Source organism: Rhipicephalus sanguineus, chromosome 1 (assembly GCF_013339695.2).
Source record: "Rhipicephalus sanguineus isolate Rsan-2018 chromosome 1, BIME_Rsan_1.4, whole genome shotgun sequence".
NCBI classification, from domain to species: domain Eukaryota; kingdom Metazoa; phylum Arthropoda; class Arachnida; order Ixodida; family Ixodidae; genus Rhipicephalus; species Rhipicephalus sanguineus.
In genome coordinates, this window is record NC_051176.1 from 51,843,182 (window position 1) to 51,858,996 (window position 15,815).

Sequence of the window (15,815 nt, forward strand, 5' to 3'; positions counted from 1 at the left end):
ACGGGTGGGGGGCGTTGAAGTCTCCTGCTATGATGAGCGGAGAGTTTCGCGCGAGGGTTGTGGCTTTTGTTAAGAGCGCGTGGAAGGACTGTCGATACTCCGACGGGGAGCTGTAAACGTTGAGAACGAAAACGCTTTGTTTTAATAATCGGTTTGGTATGAGTTCGATCAGTATCGCCTCTAGGCGGCTGCGGATGGGTAACACGTCGTGTTCAATGAAAGCGAATTTCTTACTGATGAGTGTGGCTATACCTCTCTTGGTCTCCCGTCGTTGTGAGATGGGGTGGTAACCCGATAGTGTGAGCTTGTCACATAAGGTTTCCTGCAGTAGTATTACGTGAGGCTTTTTGGGTTGCGCTTTAATGTACTGCTGCAGTGGGGTATTGCGCTTCGCGTAGCTAGCGCAATTCCACTGCCAAATTTCTAGGGTGTCTTGGGTTGTGGAAGCCATGGTGATTAGATTAGATTAGCTGGCCCAGGCAGGTGTGCCGTCGGATCCGCGGGAAGTGCTTGTTTCGCTTTGTGTTTAGCTTTTATGGTGGCTTTTTGCTCTGGTGCTTCTACCCGGCGTGACAAGGTGTGGATACTTTCGTTGTTTTCTCGTGTGAGACGGAGGATTTCGTTTAGAGTGTCTTGTGATGTGTCACTGTCACCACTGACCGTTTCTGAGAGTGAGGGGGCTCTGCGCTTAGGTTTGCTAACGTCTACCGAGGGTGAGGGTACAGGTTTAGGGGCTGTGAGAGTTTGTATCTGTTGCCTCGCATCATTTAGTTGCGTGGTGAGCTGTTGTATGGTGGCCCGAAGGCCTGCTAGTTCTTGGCGTAGGGTTGTGACTATCTCGCTTTCATGCTCTGGCAATGAAGGCCGCGTTACCTGTTTAGTTGGTGGTGGGCTCCGTTGCGATTGTTGCTTCCCTTGGACTCGATCCGCCCATGTCAGCCCGGCCTGGCGGGAGGGGAAGCGTCCCCTGGAGCGGGAGCGGCTGTGGAGGGCGCTGCGACGTCTCGCTGCCGGTGTGACGGATCGGCTTCTCCTGGATGCCGCGGAGGTGCTCGAGGTGGCTCTGGAGTTGCGGGAGCTGGCTCCGCTCGGTCCCCGGGAGCGGCTACGGCCACGTTGACGACGTCGGCGCCATCGTTGTCGCACGATGTACGGAACTTGAAACTTGCGCTTTCAGTCCTTGTCGGCGGTGGGGTGCGGTCCGCCGCAAAGGGTGCAGTGGGGCTTACATTGGTGGTTCTCGGGTGGGGTTTTGAGCCCACACGTCCGGCACCACGTTGTGTTGGGGTTCGGACAAACGTCTGCGCGATGGCCGAGGTTGCCGCAGTTGTAACAAACCTCCGTGTGCCTGCGGAAAAGCGTGCATCGAACTATGCTCGCCCCGCAGTACACATAATTGGGAACTTGCATTCCTTGGAATAAGATGGTCACGGCTGGGGTGTTCTTGATGCGTTTCACCTCCAGAGCACTGGGGTTGCGTTTTGTGACGATCAGTTCTCGGAGCTGGTTATCGTTGAGGTCGAGGTCGATGCCTCGGATGACGCCTTTGCAGGTGTCGTCAAGTGGAGCCGGGTATACCGCAACTCGGTACAAGGTGTCTCGCAGGCGGAGTTGCTGTACCGTGGTATAGGCTCGTGCGTTTCGTTCGCTAGGGGTACACACGACGAAAATGTTCTGGGTTACGTTAGGGCAAATTGAGTCTTCCGTGAGGTCCTGAGGAGCCAGGGCTGCGGCCATTGCCAGGGATTGCTCAAACTGCACCGGTGTGATTTTAGCCACGTTGAGGCCGTCTCGGGGCCTGACGATGATGCGGTATGTGTCCCTCGGTAGTTGAGGGAGTCTCGAGGTGGCGACGAGGCGTTCATACGCGCCTCTCGGTCCGGTGGTGCGGCCGCCGTTCCTTCGTCTGCCTCGTGTACTTGCGGGTCTTGCGTCTTGAGGTTGCTTAGCTTTGCTCTTGCTTGGTTTACGGTTGTAGGCCGTAATCCAGCCCGGGCCATTCGCTTCTTCAGGCGAAATTGCTTCGCCGTCTACGATTTCCATGGTGGACGGGGGAAACTTGCGGGTTAGGCCTAGGCCTACCCGCCTTGGGTCGCCGGAGCTTAGCCCGTCAAGGTTAGCGAGGCTGCGGCGTGGTTGGCACTTCGGAAGGCAAAATATGGAGAAAGAGCCTACCCACCGAAATAAATCCGGTGTCCACGGAATCCGTGTAACCTGCTGCGTTCGTTGGCGTGAAATTTAAGGTGGGTTGAGGTGAAAAACCTCGCACAGTCATTGAAGATAGCGGAAGCCGATGTTTCCACGTCCGCACTGGTCGGCTTCTTCTGCTTTCTGACAGACAGGTGAAACCAATTTTTGTAAGGGTCTGGCTGTCACACCTCGTTCTGTGGTTACGCTTTCACCGTTAACTACTACAGCTACCACAAGGGTTTGTTTAATCATTTAACATGGATTGATGTACCACCAATCATCAAAGTGGGTGCATCCACGTTAAACGGTGCTATAGCTGCCAGACATCAATATGCGCTGTACAAACTCTCTTATATCAATGTACAGTAAACATTCAGTTACTTCTGTAAGGGCACGCTTTACTTTCGTGTTATTCCGATTACTATGAGAGAGGGATTAACCATCTTTTTTTATCGCTGTAGTAAAGTTGTTCAGCTAAAGATCAACGCTGGTCTTCTTTACCTTAGTCCCGTCTGTTTCAGCGCTGCTATTACGAACGTTTAGCAACTCGCCCATACGCTTCTACAGCCTCATAGTCAGATCAAGGTTTTGACACGTTAAATCCCAGAATCTATTATAAGCTGACGACATACATTATTTCAAGTAGGACGATACATTCCCTGCCCGATACTGCGAGCGTTTGATGTTCCAGTGGCGTAGAGCTGAAATGGAGAACTTGAACAACATCGCGAAAACGATGGCACCAAGTAAGACAGGACGCGAACGAAGCGCACATCGTCCTTTGTGCCCACTATTTTTTGGTCTCGTCTTATTTTGCGTTGTTGTTCAAGTACCGTGGATTTCAACCAACTTGCCCACTCTGCCGTCCTTTTGAAATAGGGGCCAGTTGCTTAAACATTGTCCTGCATAATCACGCCATGAAGCACCGAGACCGAGTTACGTGAACATAAAACGACGTAGAGCTCGCTGTCTTGCTGTATGTTCACGTAAATTGGTACCTGTACGCCACTGCGCCATTACAGTTTCAGTGCTCCATTGTATAGGCGCATATTTTGGTAGTATAGCGACACGATTACACTCACGCGACTATAAGATAACACCGCAGAAATAAAGCGGCTACTGCGACGAGAGGTGTTGCGAATGGGCGGTTTCATTATACTACTTCATACAGAGAACGTTGTACGAATAACATAAACATTTGAACGTTCTTGTCGCGCACGTCGCCTACTGACTCGGATGTAGCAATGCAGACGCAAAAAATGAATGAAAAATGCAATAATGTACAGTAAGCCACTGCGCAAACAAAAGATCCAGATACTCTGTCGACCGGAAAGAACAAGTCGTAGAAAAATTGAAGAATGGCGCAAACAGAAAAAAAAATAAAGACGCTAGTTACTAGCTACGCACGCGTGGAGCGCCGTCCACAATCGCCGTGGCGTGCAGTGTATGTATACTACATACAGCGGTGTTGCTGCACGCCCTATATACTTCCCCTGCGAGCAAGGACAATTACACTATAGGCGGTGGCAACGGCGCCGCGAAACAGCAGTAGCCGCGTAGAACAAACGAGCGATTACGAAAGCTCGTAAACTGCGAAGGCGTGAGGCAAATGTACGATTATTTAGCGCCGTTTTGCATATTCAATCGGCAGCCTAGATTGGAGCGTGAATAGGGGGAGGGTGCAAAAGGAGAGGGAGAAACAGCGTGGTTTAGGTCGTGGGTGTACTATGATGGCTTTTTCTATCACCCTCAATATTATAACCCACGTGGTAATACGAACAGCACCTTGGGGACACCAATGTATGCAAGGGCAACCTGACAAATCATCCACGTGTGATCTATTGTCATTCGGTTTCTTTTTTGTCACCTATTATCTATCAGGTGAATACACTCCGTCTCACCTAGCTGGCTGTCGTTACAAAGAGCACTGCATTCCACTTGCAGTAAAAGCAGTGGAAGCTGCCCTCCAGCTCACCTGCTTACTGTCAGTGAAAGTAGACCTGCTTGCTGACTCTTCCTTGACTGCTACTTTTTGCATTTGAAGCCTAAATAAAAATAAGACGATAATAAGCAGATAAAAACGATGGCCTAGGTTACGGTGAATGAGGGCTGTGGAAGAGTTCCATTGGAATCGGCCGCGTCTCTTTTCTGAGCACGTAGGAAGCCACGAACTTTTTCTATGGAACACTGCCACGCTGGAATTACGGTTTTGTCGTACAATATATTGCTTTACTTTTTCTCTTAAGTGAGTTAACGTGCACGAACACCCACGGCATCATTTTAATGAATTGCGTAAGCGTTTAGCGCAAACATAAGTGTAAGCTTTAGTCTAATCAGCATGTCGTTTGTTGGCTGCTTATGCAATGCCATTCAAAGTTGCAAGAGCTAATCGTGGACCTTGCAACTTCGAATGTCAATGCATTAGCGGCCAGCGAAATGCGGCCAACCAACGACATGCTGACTAGAGTAAAGCTTAAATTTATGTGCTGCGCGAAACGCTTAGGCAATTCATTAAAATGATGCCGTGACTGTTAACGTTAACTCCCTGCCCGTCTTTGATTGTCAGGGTGTGGCCAATCACTTTGTTAATTGCGAGCTGTCGTCTATCGAGGCTGTTCAACCGATCACTCAGCTGGAACGCGCTTGTTCTTCGTATTGCGGGCATTCTATAATGAAACAGACATCACAGACGCATCGGGATTATCACAGGGGTCGCAGTGTTGGAATGTCTGCTTTTGATGCGGCACACAAAGTGAGGCGTGGGCTGCTTGCAGTTGTCATTACTGCTCCCTTCATAGAGTTGTGTTGTTAATGAACATCACAAAACTCCAATAGCGCCTATGTGCCACAGAAGTTGGGCAAATCCCACTACTCACCACAGACGCTCGCACGCGCTGCTCCTCTGCTAGCAGATGCGCGCTCTCCTTGCGTTTTGCGTTTTTCACCTCGGACGCTGAGGAAGGGATTCCAAGAGGTGGACAGCGAGCCGCGAACGCAGCGTAGTGATGCAAAGAGCGAAACGAGAAACGCGCGCGACTCCGCGAGCATTCGCTGTGACTCGTGCACAACTGCAGCGCCACAATTAAGTTTCGACTTCTGGGTGGGTTAGGCGCCCTTTAACAATTGAAGGCAAGCGGCGCGTCTTTCTTTGCAATCCGGCATACAGCATAGATGTTAGTATTCGTTTCAATAAAGAAAACCACAAAACAATCATCAAAACCACATGATGGATGATAGGGCGCCTGCGAGCAATGGGAACAACCACCCACGCGTTCCGGGAAAAGATTAGGTGCAGCTACTTTGCACTTCACACGAGGGCTTCGAATGACGTCAACGGCCCTTCCTTCTCTCCGTGAGTGTTTACCGCTTTCATATATATATAAAAGGGGACCGATTTAGCAACTCATTCAGTTCATAAGACTACCATGGGTAGACCACGGAAGTTAAAGAGACACTAAGGCCATAACAATTATGTCAGAGTGAAAGGTCAATGTGAGTGAAAGGTCAATGGCACAAACGTCACTATTATCAACAAGCAGCGTTCTACTGATCGAGAAATCAAGTAAGTGTAGGACACTATTATGCGGTACCGAGAGGCATTTGGAATCAGCCCGATGACGTCAAGAGTTCCGAGTACAATTAATCACTAGTGCTCAAACAACTTTTAATAAAAAAATTTCAACCATCTCTCACTAAAGGGAACCCTGTGGAGATGCGAAGCAGCGCATGGTCAACTTAAAGTTCCGTTCTTCACGGCACCTTGCCCGATGTTAACGCGTCCTTGCATGGGAGCACACCATGAATTCACTGTAGTTGCTGTTTTCTGTTACTCGCCCCGGTCTTGTTGGAGCACGCCACGTGGTTCATCGCCGTCTGCAGCATCTCGTTCCCCCCCCACACCACGTGATTGCTGAGAGAGTGTAAGGGGTGAGGAGCCCACGTCTTACCCAGCCCCTTACACAGCCCGAACGCGCTAGCAGTGCCAGCGCATTCTGACTAGGATACAACGCGTTGGTTCATCGCGCGTCGCAGAATCTCGTTCGCCGACACCATCACATCACACCATCACGCATCTCCCACAGGGTTCACTGTCTTTGATTGTTCACCGTTATAATCCCTCTGGTACAGTATGTATAATAAATATATTTTTATTTTTATTTTTTTATTGACTGTACTAATCACTGTCTTTGATTGTTCACCTGTATAATCCTCTGGGATTGACAGTATGTATAATAATATATTTTTTATTTTTTTTTTTTTTTGACTGTACTAAATCACTCTCTTTGATTGTTCACCTGTTATAATCCCTCTGGGATTGACAGTATGTATAAAAAAATATATTTTTATTTTTTTTTTTTTTTTGACTGTACTAAATCACTCTCTTTGATTGTCACCTGTTATAATTCCTCTGGGATTGACAGTAGTTAATAATATTTTTTTTTTTATTTTTTTGATGTACTAAATCACTCTCTTTGATTGTTTCACCTGTTATAATCCCTCTGGGATTGACAGTATGCATAAATAATATATTTTTATTTTCTATTTTTTTTGACTCTACTAAATCACTGCTTTGATTGTTCACCTGTTTAATCCCTCTGGGATTGACAGTATGTATAAATAAATATATTTTTATTTTTATTTTTTATTGACTGTACTAAATCACTCTCTTGATTGTTCCCTTTATATCCCTCTGGATGACAGTATGCATAATAAATATTTTTATTTTTATTTTTTATTGACTGTACTAAATCACTGTCTTTGATGTTCACCTGTTAATCCCTCTGGGATTGACAGTATGTTAAATAAATATATTTTTATTTTTTATTTTTTACTCTACTAATCACTATCTTTGATTGTTCACCTGTTATAATCCCTCTGGGATTGACAGTATTATAAATAAATATATTTTTATTTTTTATTTTTTTTATTGACTGTACTAAATCACCTCTTTGATTGTTCACCTGTTATAATCCCTCTGGAATTGACAGTATGTTAAATAAATATATTTTTTTATTTTTTATTTTTATAGACTGTACTAAATCACTCTCTTTGATTGTTCACCTGTTTATAATCCTCTGGATTGACAGTATGCATAAATAAATATATTTTTATTTTCTATTTTTTTATTGACTCTACTAAATCACTGTCTTTGATTGTTCACCTGTTTAATCCCTCTGGGATTGACAGTATGTATAAATAATATATTTTATTTCTTATTTTTTTATTGACTACTAAACCACTGTCTTTGATTGTTCACCTGTTATAATTCCTCTGAATTGACAGTATGTAGAATAAATATATTTTTATTTTTATTTTTTTATTGACGTGTACTAAATCATGTCTTTGATTGTTCACCTGTTATAATCCCTCTGGGATACAGTATGTATAAATAAAAATAAATAAATTGCTAAGAGAGTGTAAGGGGAGAGGCCAGCGTTTTACCAGCCCCTTACCAGGCCGAACGCGCTAACGTCGTGCCAGCCACGGGTTTTGTCTGCTTTACGGCAAGCTACGACAGCATACGCAGCCAGGGCCCCTAAAGTGATCTGCACGTATCATCATCAAGGCGGTCGAAGAACAAGACGAGAAGACGTCCTCCTTAGCGCGAGCGCGCGCTCAGTATGTTACAGATGGCTATGGTAGGTTTTTAGAAAGCGTACGGTCGCCAATGGAATTACGGACAAAGCCCATCGCAAAAGCTGCTTCGCATCTAAAATAAATGTTTCGTGCATTAGAAGACATATATGCCTGCTTGCGCGTTTCTCTTTGATTCATGGAAAAAGGACCTTGGGTTTTACCATGTGAAGGCGCGGATGGTTCAAAAGTTCTTTTTTGGCCGGGCTGGCGCTCCGCTCACGCGGTCGCGTCTCAGTGGTAGTTTTCGTTTGCGTAGTCGCATCTCAAGGGGTTCATTATCGCATATTGCTGCGCGGGTTTGCTGGCTCGCTAACTCGCTTCTTACTACAACTGGGAATATGACGCGTCCTTGTAGTATCTGCTGCAGCACAAACTAACGACGTTCCAAGCGTAACGGAGGGACTCCTACGCTCGAAGTGTCTAAGTGCCGCACTTTTGCGACAGTGAATATAATACAAAAATCTACTCGTGTGCTCACTGCATTTTCGTGCAGAGGATACGATCATCCGTAACGTAAGCAATCGTTGCCAAACCCGTTCCTTCAAGTACTGCATACCCGCAGCGCTGTTTCGTCGGTCTTGTCAGGAATGCTGCATGCCCACGTAAGAAAAATATAGAATAAAGAATGGTTTCAAGGTTTTAAAAAGCAAAATTGTAATATAGGAAGCGCTACTATCATTCTCGTGGCTGTTTTCCGAACCGTCCTCTCTCCGTCCTCAAAGCCAAATGAGTCTTCAAGCGCCTTCCTGCCTCTCCTCGGAGAGATTGAACATTGGTTCAGTGTAGCCACAGTGAAGGCTACGCACCCGATTTCAGTCGTACATGGGTATCGTGTCGCATCGCATAGACACGCGCAGATGTTGGGGTACCTTATATATATCGTCAATGATAAGTTTTATTCAAGAGTAGTCGCCCGAGCATGTATCAGTACTAAATGTATATAAAACGACGTCCAGCTTCTAAGATTACGAGAACACGCCCCCTCCAACCTCAAACGGGCTGTTCCGCTTAATACCGTTGCGTTCGTTCTGCCGAAATAGCTCATTGGGAGAGCGTTAGCACTGAAGATCTAAGGGTCCCTGGTTCGATCCCGGGTTCGGCATGAGCAACTTTCTTTTTGTTTTTCGGCATAGTTCATCATACAAAAAATTGGCCGCGTATCTGCGTCTTCGCTGCAAATGTCGTGTAAACGATAGAAGAGGCGCTGTGTGAGAGATGGACGCCATCTGCGGCAATACGTCGGGAAACGAGTGCTGTGTGCGTGTGGTAGGTCCCGGAGCAGCCGCAGGCGAAGACCGGCGGTGACCAACGGCACCGGCGGGTACGCCAGCCAGCCCGAAACGCGGTTTGGCGCGAAGCGCTGAAGCAGAGAACGTCCGCACTCAACGAGTTACCTCCACACACTCTTTTATTTCACGTCGCCTGGGTTAAAACAGGAACGCCAGAGCGGCGCCCACACCCGGCAGCCTGAAGGCCGCCCACAACGGCTGCTTTTTTGTTTTTCATTTTTAAATATTTTTTTTCACCTTCTTGGCCTTCTCAGAACTAAAGTTTTTTCACACCAACCCATGGCATTCGTACAGTGCATACAGAACCGAAACCGAAACACAAAAAGGAGCTCGTGCGAAGGGCACGGAGGAAGGCACATTTCAGCGCAGTCCGCATTTTCAGCTTGTTGAAACAGCGCTCACGTGACACGACGAAGAAAAAGAAGGCACAGGACAGCGCTGCCTCCTGTGCCTTCTTTTACTTCGTCGTCGTCGTCTAGTGAGCGCTGTTTCACAAAGATGAACGCATACCAACTCGCTCAGCTTCCATTCTTATGCATTTTCCAGCGCAGCTTAAGAAACTAGGGTCCTTAAAAATTACGTATGTATGCATTTTCTATTAAAGGAACACGCCCCTAATACTTACCTAGTGAGTTGCACCTCAGATATGCATGTTATTTACTTTTTGATCGCAAACGTTCACAAGTATGAACAGCCGTACCAGTTCAAGACGGCTGGCCTTGGGGCAAGTGTTCACTTTGGCCGAGTGGCTGATCGAGGGACGGCCGACAAACAGAAAGACAGACAGAAGAACAGACCAAAATTTCTGCGTTTAAGTTCCCCAGAAAAGACTAGCGTCTTAAAATAGCTTAGATTCATACTCTGAAGAAACATTTTGGTACCTTATATGTATCGTCAATGATAAGTTGATATTACAGATTAACCGCCCGACGTATCACATGTACTAAAATGCTAAGATAAAGCAACGTCCAGTACTTCAATAGATTACGACGAAACGCCCCCTCCAAACCTCAACAATGGCGCTGTTCGCTTTACCGTTGCGTTCGTTCTGCCGAAATAGCTCAGTTGTGGAGAGCGTTAGACTGAAGATCTAAAGTCCCTGGTTCGATACCGGGTTTCGGCATACGCAACTTTCGTTTCGTTTTTTACGGCATAGTTCATACATACAAAATTAGCTTAGATCATGCTCTGAAGAAACATTTTGGTACCTTATATGTATCGTCAATGATAAGTTGATATTACAGATTAACTGCCGAACATATCACAGTACTAAAATGCTAAGATAAAGCAACGTCCAGTACTTCAATGAATTACGAGAACGCCCCCTCCAACTCAACAATGGCGCTGTTCCGCTTTACCGGTGCGTTCGTTCTGCCGAAATAGCTCAGTTGGGAGAGCGTTAGACTGAAGATCTAAAGGTCCTGGTTCGATCCCGGTTTCGGCATACAACTTTCGTTTCGTTTTTTACGGCATAGTTCATACAGAAATCGCTTAGATCATGCTCGAAGAAACATTTGTGGTACCTTATATGTATCCTCAATGATAAGTTGTTATTACAGATTGAAACGCCCGAGCATATCACATGTACTAAATGCTAAGATAAAGCAACGTTCCGTACTTAATAGATTACGAGAACGCCCCCTCCAAACCTCAACAATGGCGCTGTTCCGCTTTACCAGGTGCGTCGCTCTGCCGAAATAGGCTCAATCATCCACTTCCGTCCACCACAGTGAACGGACGTGTAAAGATGAGCTCTCTCGGAGCGGCTACAGCGGCCCAAGGCCGCGATCAGGACTGTTGAAAAGCCGGCTGAAGATTATCAGGTTGTTTTGCCGCATCTGCCCACAGGTGAATCAGTTTTGAATACCGTTTTTTGGCACGGTTGCCTAAAGGCACGGCCTTATCGTGTAGAACATTTCCGAGACACCCTTAACAAGATGTCGCTCCTGCCCGAGGTGGGTGCCCTAGGGCGTACCAGATGAATCACCTGTGGGCAGTAACGTTTAAAGACGAGGAAGGGAAAAAGAAGATGCTTGCAACAGAGGCCATTGCTGTCAAGGATGAGCGCTGCATGGTCAGTGACCCTTGTGACCGAGGCGTTCGACTGAAGCTTTACTGGTTACTGCATGGTGGTGCCCGACGACGACGTGCGAACGGCATTGGCACCCTTCGGAAAGGTGACAGAATTTCACGAGACAAATGGAAGGTGAAAGGCTGCATGGATAAAGGGGTCAACCACAAGCTCAGTAACCTTGAAACTGAAAGTGGGCGTTACCGTTGATGATTTGCCTCATCAGCTGCTGAGTCGCTGAAGATGTCGCACTCGTTCACGTCCCAGGCAGAGCCCCGCTCTGCCTCCGATGCCGCGGCATCGGTCACATACGTGGCGAATGCCGTGTTCCACGTTGCGGGCTCTGTCGTCGCTACGGCCACGACGAGAACCCAGTGCGTGCGCTCCTATGCAAGCGTAGTAGGCCCGGCCCGGGAGGACGCATTGTCCGAGCACATGATGTATGCAGCTGATTCAGAAGAAGCCACGCGAGGACATAGCGAAGAAAGGAAAATGACGGCACTGGTAGGTTTGCACACTCCTTGCGAAGACGTTATAAATCGGAGCCGAAGAAAGTCCCCGAACCCGACGCTACGGCTGAGACGCCAATAACATTCACAGAATGAGGAAAGCACGTCAGAACCCCCCAGAAGTCTCATCGCCCGACGGGGAAGAGAACTCGAAAATCACCGATGTTGACATGGCAGCAGCAGCGGACCTGGAAAGCGGACTCTAGAAGAGAGCGAGGAATCTTCGACTTGTGCGCCCGGGGGCAGTGGGAACCTCCCACAAAGACTGCAGCCTCCCGACGACAGTCTTGAAACCTGCGCCCAATCTGAGCGTTGCCCGACGGACACGTCAATACGCCGGCTACATGGCGGCGGGCTCTCCCACCTCCCTCTCCCCTCCCCCCTTTTTCTTTCTTTCTTTTGCTTTTCTGTCACTCAGATAAGTGTAGTACATGCGTGGGGTGCACTAGAATTATCATGAACATCAAACGTGTCACTGTGACCATCGATAAGCCTGTGTTGCACTGCTCGACATACAGACGTGCAGTAAATTTATTTTCTTTGTGTTAATCACAACTTAGGATGGCTAGAACATTACAAATCCCCTGCGTATCGCAACACTCAACACAAGAGGTCTTTCTGCGCGAAGGCGGCCAGTGTCAACTAAGTCGCATTATGTTAGAAAATGAAATCGATTTGTTAGCGGTCCAGGAGACCAAAATGAAAGCGAAGAACTAACTGATAGAATGGTTCAAGTATTTCGTGAAAGATATAATGTATGTGTAAGTCACGCAGTGGAAGGTCTGGAGGCTGTGCGATATTTATCCGCAAAAGCGTTGGCATTGTCGAGTCAGTGTTATCTTTGTGAAGCGGCCGCATGATTGTTTGTGATAATAATACTTTGGAAATCCTGTGCGTGTAATTTTCATTTAGTGCACCGAATAGAGTGAGTGACCGAGAAGTTTTTTTTTTAAAGCATTCGTCCTTTACTAGAATGTGGAAAAATGTGTTTTTGCTTGGGAGTTCAATTGTGTCTGTAGACCTGAAGACAGAACGAACAACCACAACCAGAGAGATAAGAGCGCGGATGTGTTACGAGAAATGCCAGATAAAAATGAACTCGAAGATATAGGTTTCAGTGCTGGCACATGGCCCAGAAAGCAAAATACACCCACTGTCAAGGCAACACTCATGCTAGATTGGATAGAATATATGTTCCTTTAAAACCTGGTGCATCTCTCTCCCAATTATGCTACACAATATGTTAGTTTCACTGATCATTCATTAGTAATGGTTCCTTAGAACTAAGAAAAGGTGTCGAGGTTTAGCTGGAGCTGTGGAAATTCAATAGCAAATTACTAGAGGATGAAATTTTTGTTGAAAAGATAAAGAAGTATATCGAGGATATGCTGTCGAATCAAACAAGTAATTTCATGGGACTTTGGGAACAATTTAATGCGAATTCAAGATCGCCGCATTGGAAAGAGCGAGCGTGTTAAGGCAAAAAGAAAAGCAGCAAGAAAAGCAACTGCTTGCACGCTATAGATACATGCTCGATGCAGAAAGCAGCAAACCTGGCTTGTTCATGAAAGAAATAAAGAAGTAAAGGCGAAGCTTGAGGCGATAGATACGGAAAGGTACCGCGGAGCGATGATAAGGGCTAGGTGTGAGCGGCTTTGGTTGGGTGAGACGCCCACCAAGCGAGCACTCAGTGAAGAGAAAAGACATGCCTTGTCGAAGGAAATTAGCGAATTCGTTTTCGGGACAGCATTACCCGCGAGACTGAACAAATAGAGCTTGCTTTCACCGAATACTACAGAAAACTTTTCAGCCTTAAAACATGTGACACCGAAAGATTTAGGAATGTGTTTTTGGCACTTATGCCTAAACTAGATGATGAAATAAGGCAATCACTTGAAAGGCCGATAACGGTCTCAGAAGTTGAGCAAGCCATAGAAGAACTGAGCTCCGGAAAGTCTCCTGGCCAGATGGTCTTGGAGCCGCGGTGTACAAGTTTTTTAAAAGCGAATTGGCAGAAGCGCTGCATCGAGTTATACTTGAATGCTATGATAAGAAACTTACACCTTCGTCTTTTCGAACATCTCACGTTATACTGATTCCCAAAACTAAAGACCATCGAAACTGCTTTCAGTAGAAGCATATAGACCGATAAGCTTAACAACACCGATTACAAGGTCTACATGAAAGTTTTAGCTCGCCGCTTACAAAGTGCGATAAAGTCCCTTGTTGGTCCTCACCAGACCTGTGGAATTAAAGGCAGATCCATTTTACAAACATTCACATAGCAAGAACAGTTCTCGAATGTCGTGATGCCATGGAAGGTAGAAGTGCAATGATTCAACTAGACTTAAATAAGGCTTTTGATAGAGTGATACACGAGATATTGTTTTAATACTGGACCATGTGAATGTGGGATCAGTAATTCTGGGTGGTGTTAGAATGGTATATGACAAATGCACAGCGCGGTTAGTGATAAACAGAAAATTGAGTGAATGTATTGCAATTGAAGCCTCTGTTAAACAGGGATGCTGTCTGTCGGTCCCTCCTTTTTGATCTGTATTAGAACCCTTTTGTTTAAAAGTTCTTGGGAATCCAAGTATTCATGGCTACACTTTTTCAATATTGAAGTCAAAGTACTCGCTTATGCGGATGACGTAGCTGTCTTTTGCACAGATGAGCAGAGTGTTCAAGAAATCATTAAGAAGCTAAGGATTCTGTAATGCAACTGGAAGCATGATTAGCTGGACAAAATGTCTCTGCTTCTGGCACGGAAACTGGGAGCATACTCCAGATATGGTAGGCAGTATACCTTTCAGCACAATCCCTGGAAACTATTTAGGAGCGCCTCTCGATCATACAATGGAAGTAAAGACTACTGGACAGACGAAGCAAAAAGAGTAAAACTGCAAACAGAAAAGTGGGGTGGACATAATTTTCAATGTTTGCAAGAGCAGCTGTTTGTAACGTCTTTCTGATCGCTAAAGTCTATTATGTGCTACACGTTTTAAGCATGGCTAGAGTATCAGTTCAAAGCTGCACAGGGTTTTTGCAGTGTTTACCTGGGGATCAGCTTGGGAGCGCACGAGCCGATCCAGTCTCTTTCTTCGGGTTAAAAACGGTGGTCTCGCGTTATCTCATTTATTTTTCAAGCAGATTGTAACAAGATTTCTTGTCTTACGGGACCAGAGTGACCCTTTTCTTCGCTCGGTAATCCAAGTGCGATTACGAGATTCATTGCAAGACTACGTAATTTCAACGCATTCCTGGGAACAACGAAATTGTCTGCCTTCTTACGTGAAGTTGTAGCCTCAATGGAGATTCTTAAGGCAAGATTTTCCTTACAGTACTTAGCGGTTGTAGCGCGTAAACGTTTGTATAGAGATCTACTAGATGTGTTTTTGCCGGTTCCAATGTATCGGGGATTATACCACTTGGGCCCTGAACGTGATGTGCTCAAACGGGTAAACGAATGCCAGTGAAACGTTCAATGAAATCTTTCTTTTTTCAACTGCACACGGAACCCTCCCTACAAAGCCATGGTTGCAGAGCAAAGGCCTCTTTGTTCCATGGTCGGTTGACTGTCTTATTTGCAGAAAACCGGAAACCATCGACCACATATTTGTGGACTGTCATGACTCGATTTTCCTTGGGATATGCTTCAACGGACTGTAAAAAAAGACTTGCCTTTAAGCCCTTTCGGAATTCGCTACCTGCCATGCGCGGTAGGTGATGAAGCGCCATGCGATATGTTTATGCTTATGTGTATGCATAGTGTCTGGCGTACGAGAATGGACGTCAGACATGCACATCTGAAGGTGTTTCCGGCAAATCCTTACTTTTTGGAAGAAGTAATCTATATGCGTGATGTGTTTAAGGCACTAAGTGATCCTCCAGAGTGGAAAACAGTTCTAGATGAACTTGTTAAAGCTAAGTACTTTTTATATAAACGATCTAGCCGAGTGCTAGTGATCTGACCTTTTGCATTGTTTACACTTCATTTTTTTATGTACTGTTTGAGTCAAGGCAATAAAGAAAAAAAAAGCCGAAAAAGCTCAGTTGGGAGAGCGTTAGACTGAAGATCTAAAGGTCCCTGGTTCGATCCCGGGTTTCGGCATACGC

At 46.1% G+C, this 15,815-nt stretch overlaps 4 non-coding genes across 4 annotated transcripts; all 4 read left to right on the forward strand.

Annotated features, from left to right (window-relative positions):
* The first annotated feature begins 8,856 nt into the window (after positions 1–8,856).
* Positions 8,857–8,930, forward strand: Trnaf-gaa (transfer RNA phenylalanine (anticodon GAA)). Its single transcript has one exon. It is a non-coding gene; the product is annotated as a tRNA-Phe (tRNA).
* Positions 8,931–10,166: 1,236 nt separating this feature from the next.
* Positions 10,167–10,239, forward strand: Trnaf-gaa (transfer RNA phenylalanine (anticodon GAA)). The gene has a single exon. It is a non-coding gene; the product is annotated as a tRNA-Phe (tRNA).
* Positions 10,240–10,489: 250 nt separating this feature from the next.
* On the forward strand, positions 10,490–10,560 carry Trnaf-gaa (transfer RNA phenylalanine (anticodon GAA)). Its single transcript has one exon. It is a non-coding gene; the product is annotated as a tRNA-Phe (tRNA).
* A 5,177-nt stretch (positions 10,561–15,737) lies between these two features.
* Trnaf-gaa (transfer RNA phenylalanine (anticodon GAA)) lies at positions 15,738–15,810 on the forward strand. Its single transcript has one exon. It is a non-coding gene; the product is annotated as a tRNA-Phe (tRNA).
* The last annotated feature ends 5 nt before the right edge of the window (positions 15,811–15,815 follow it).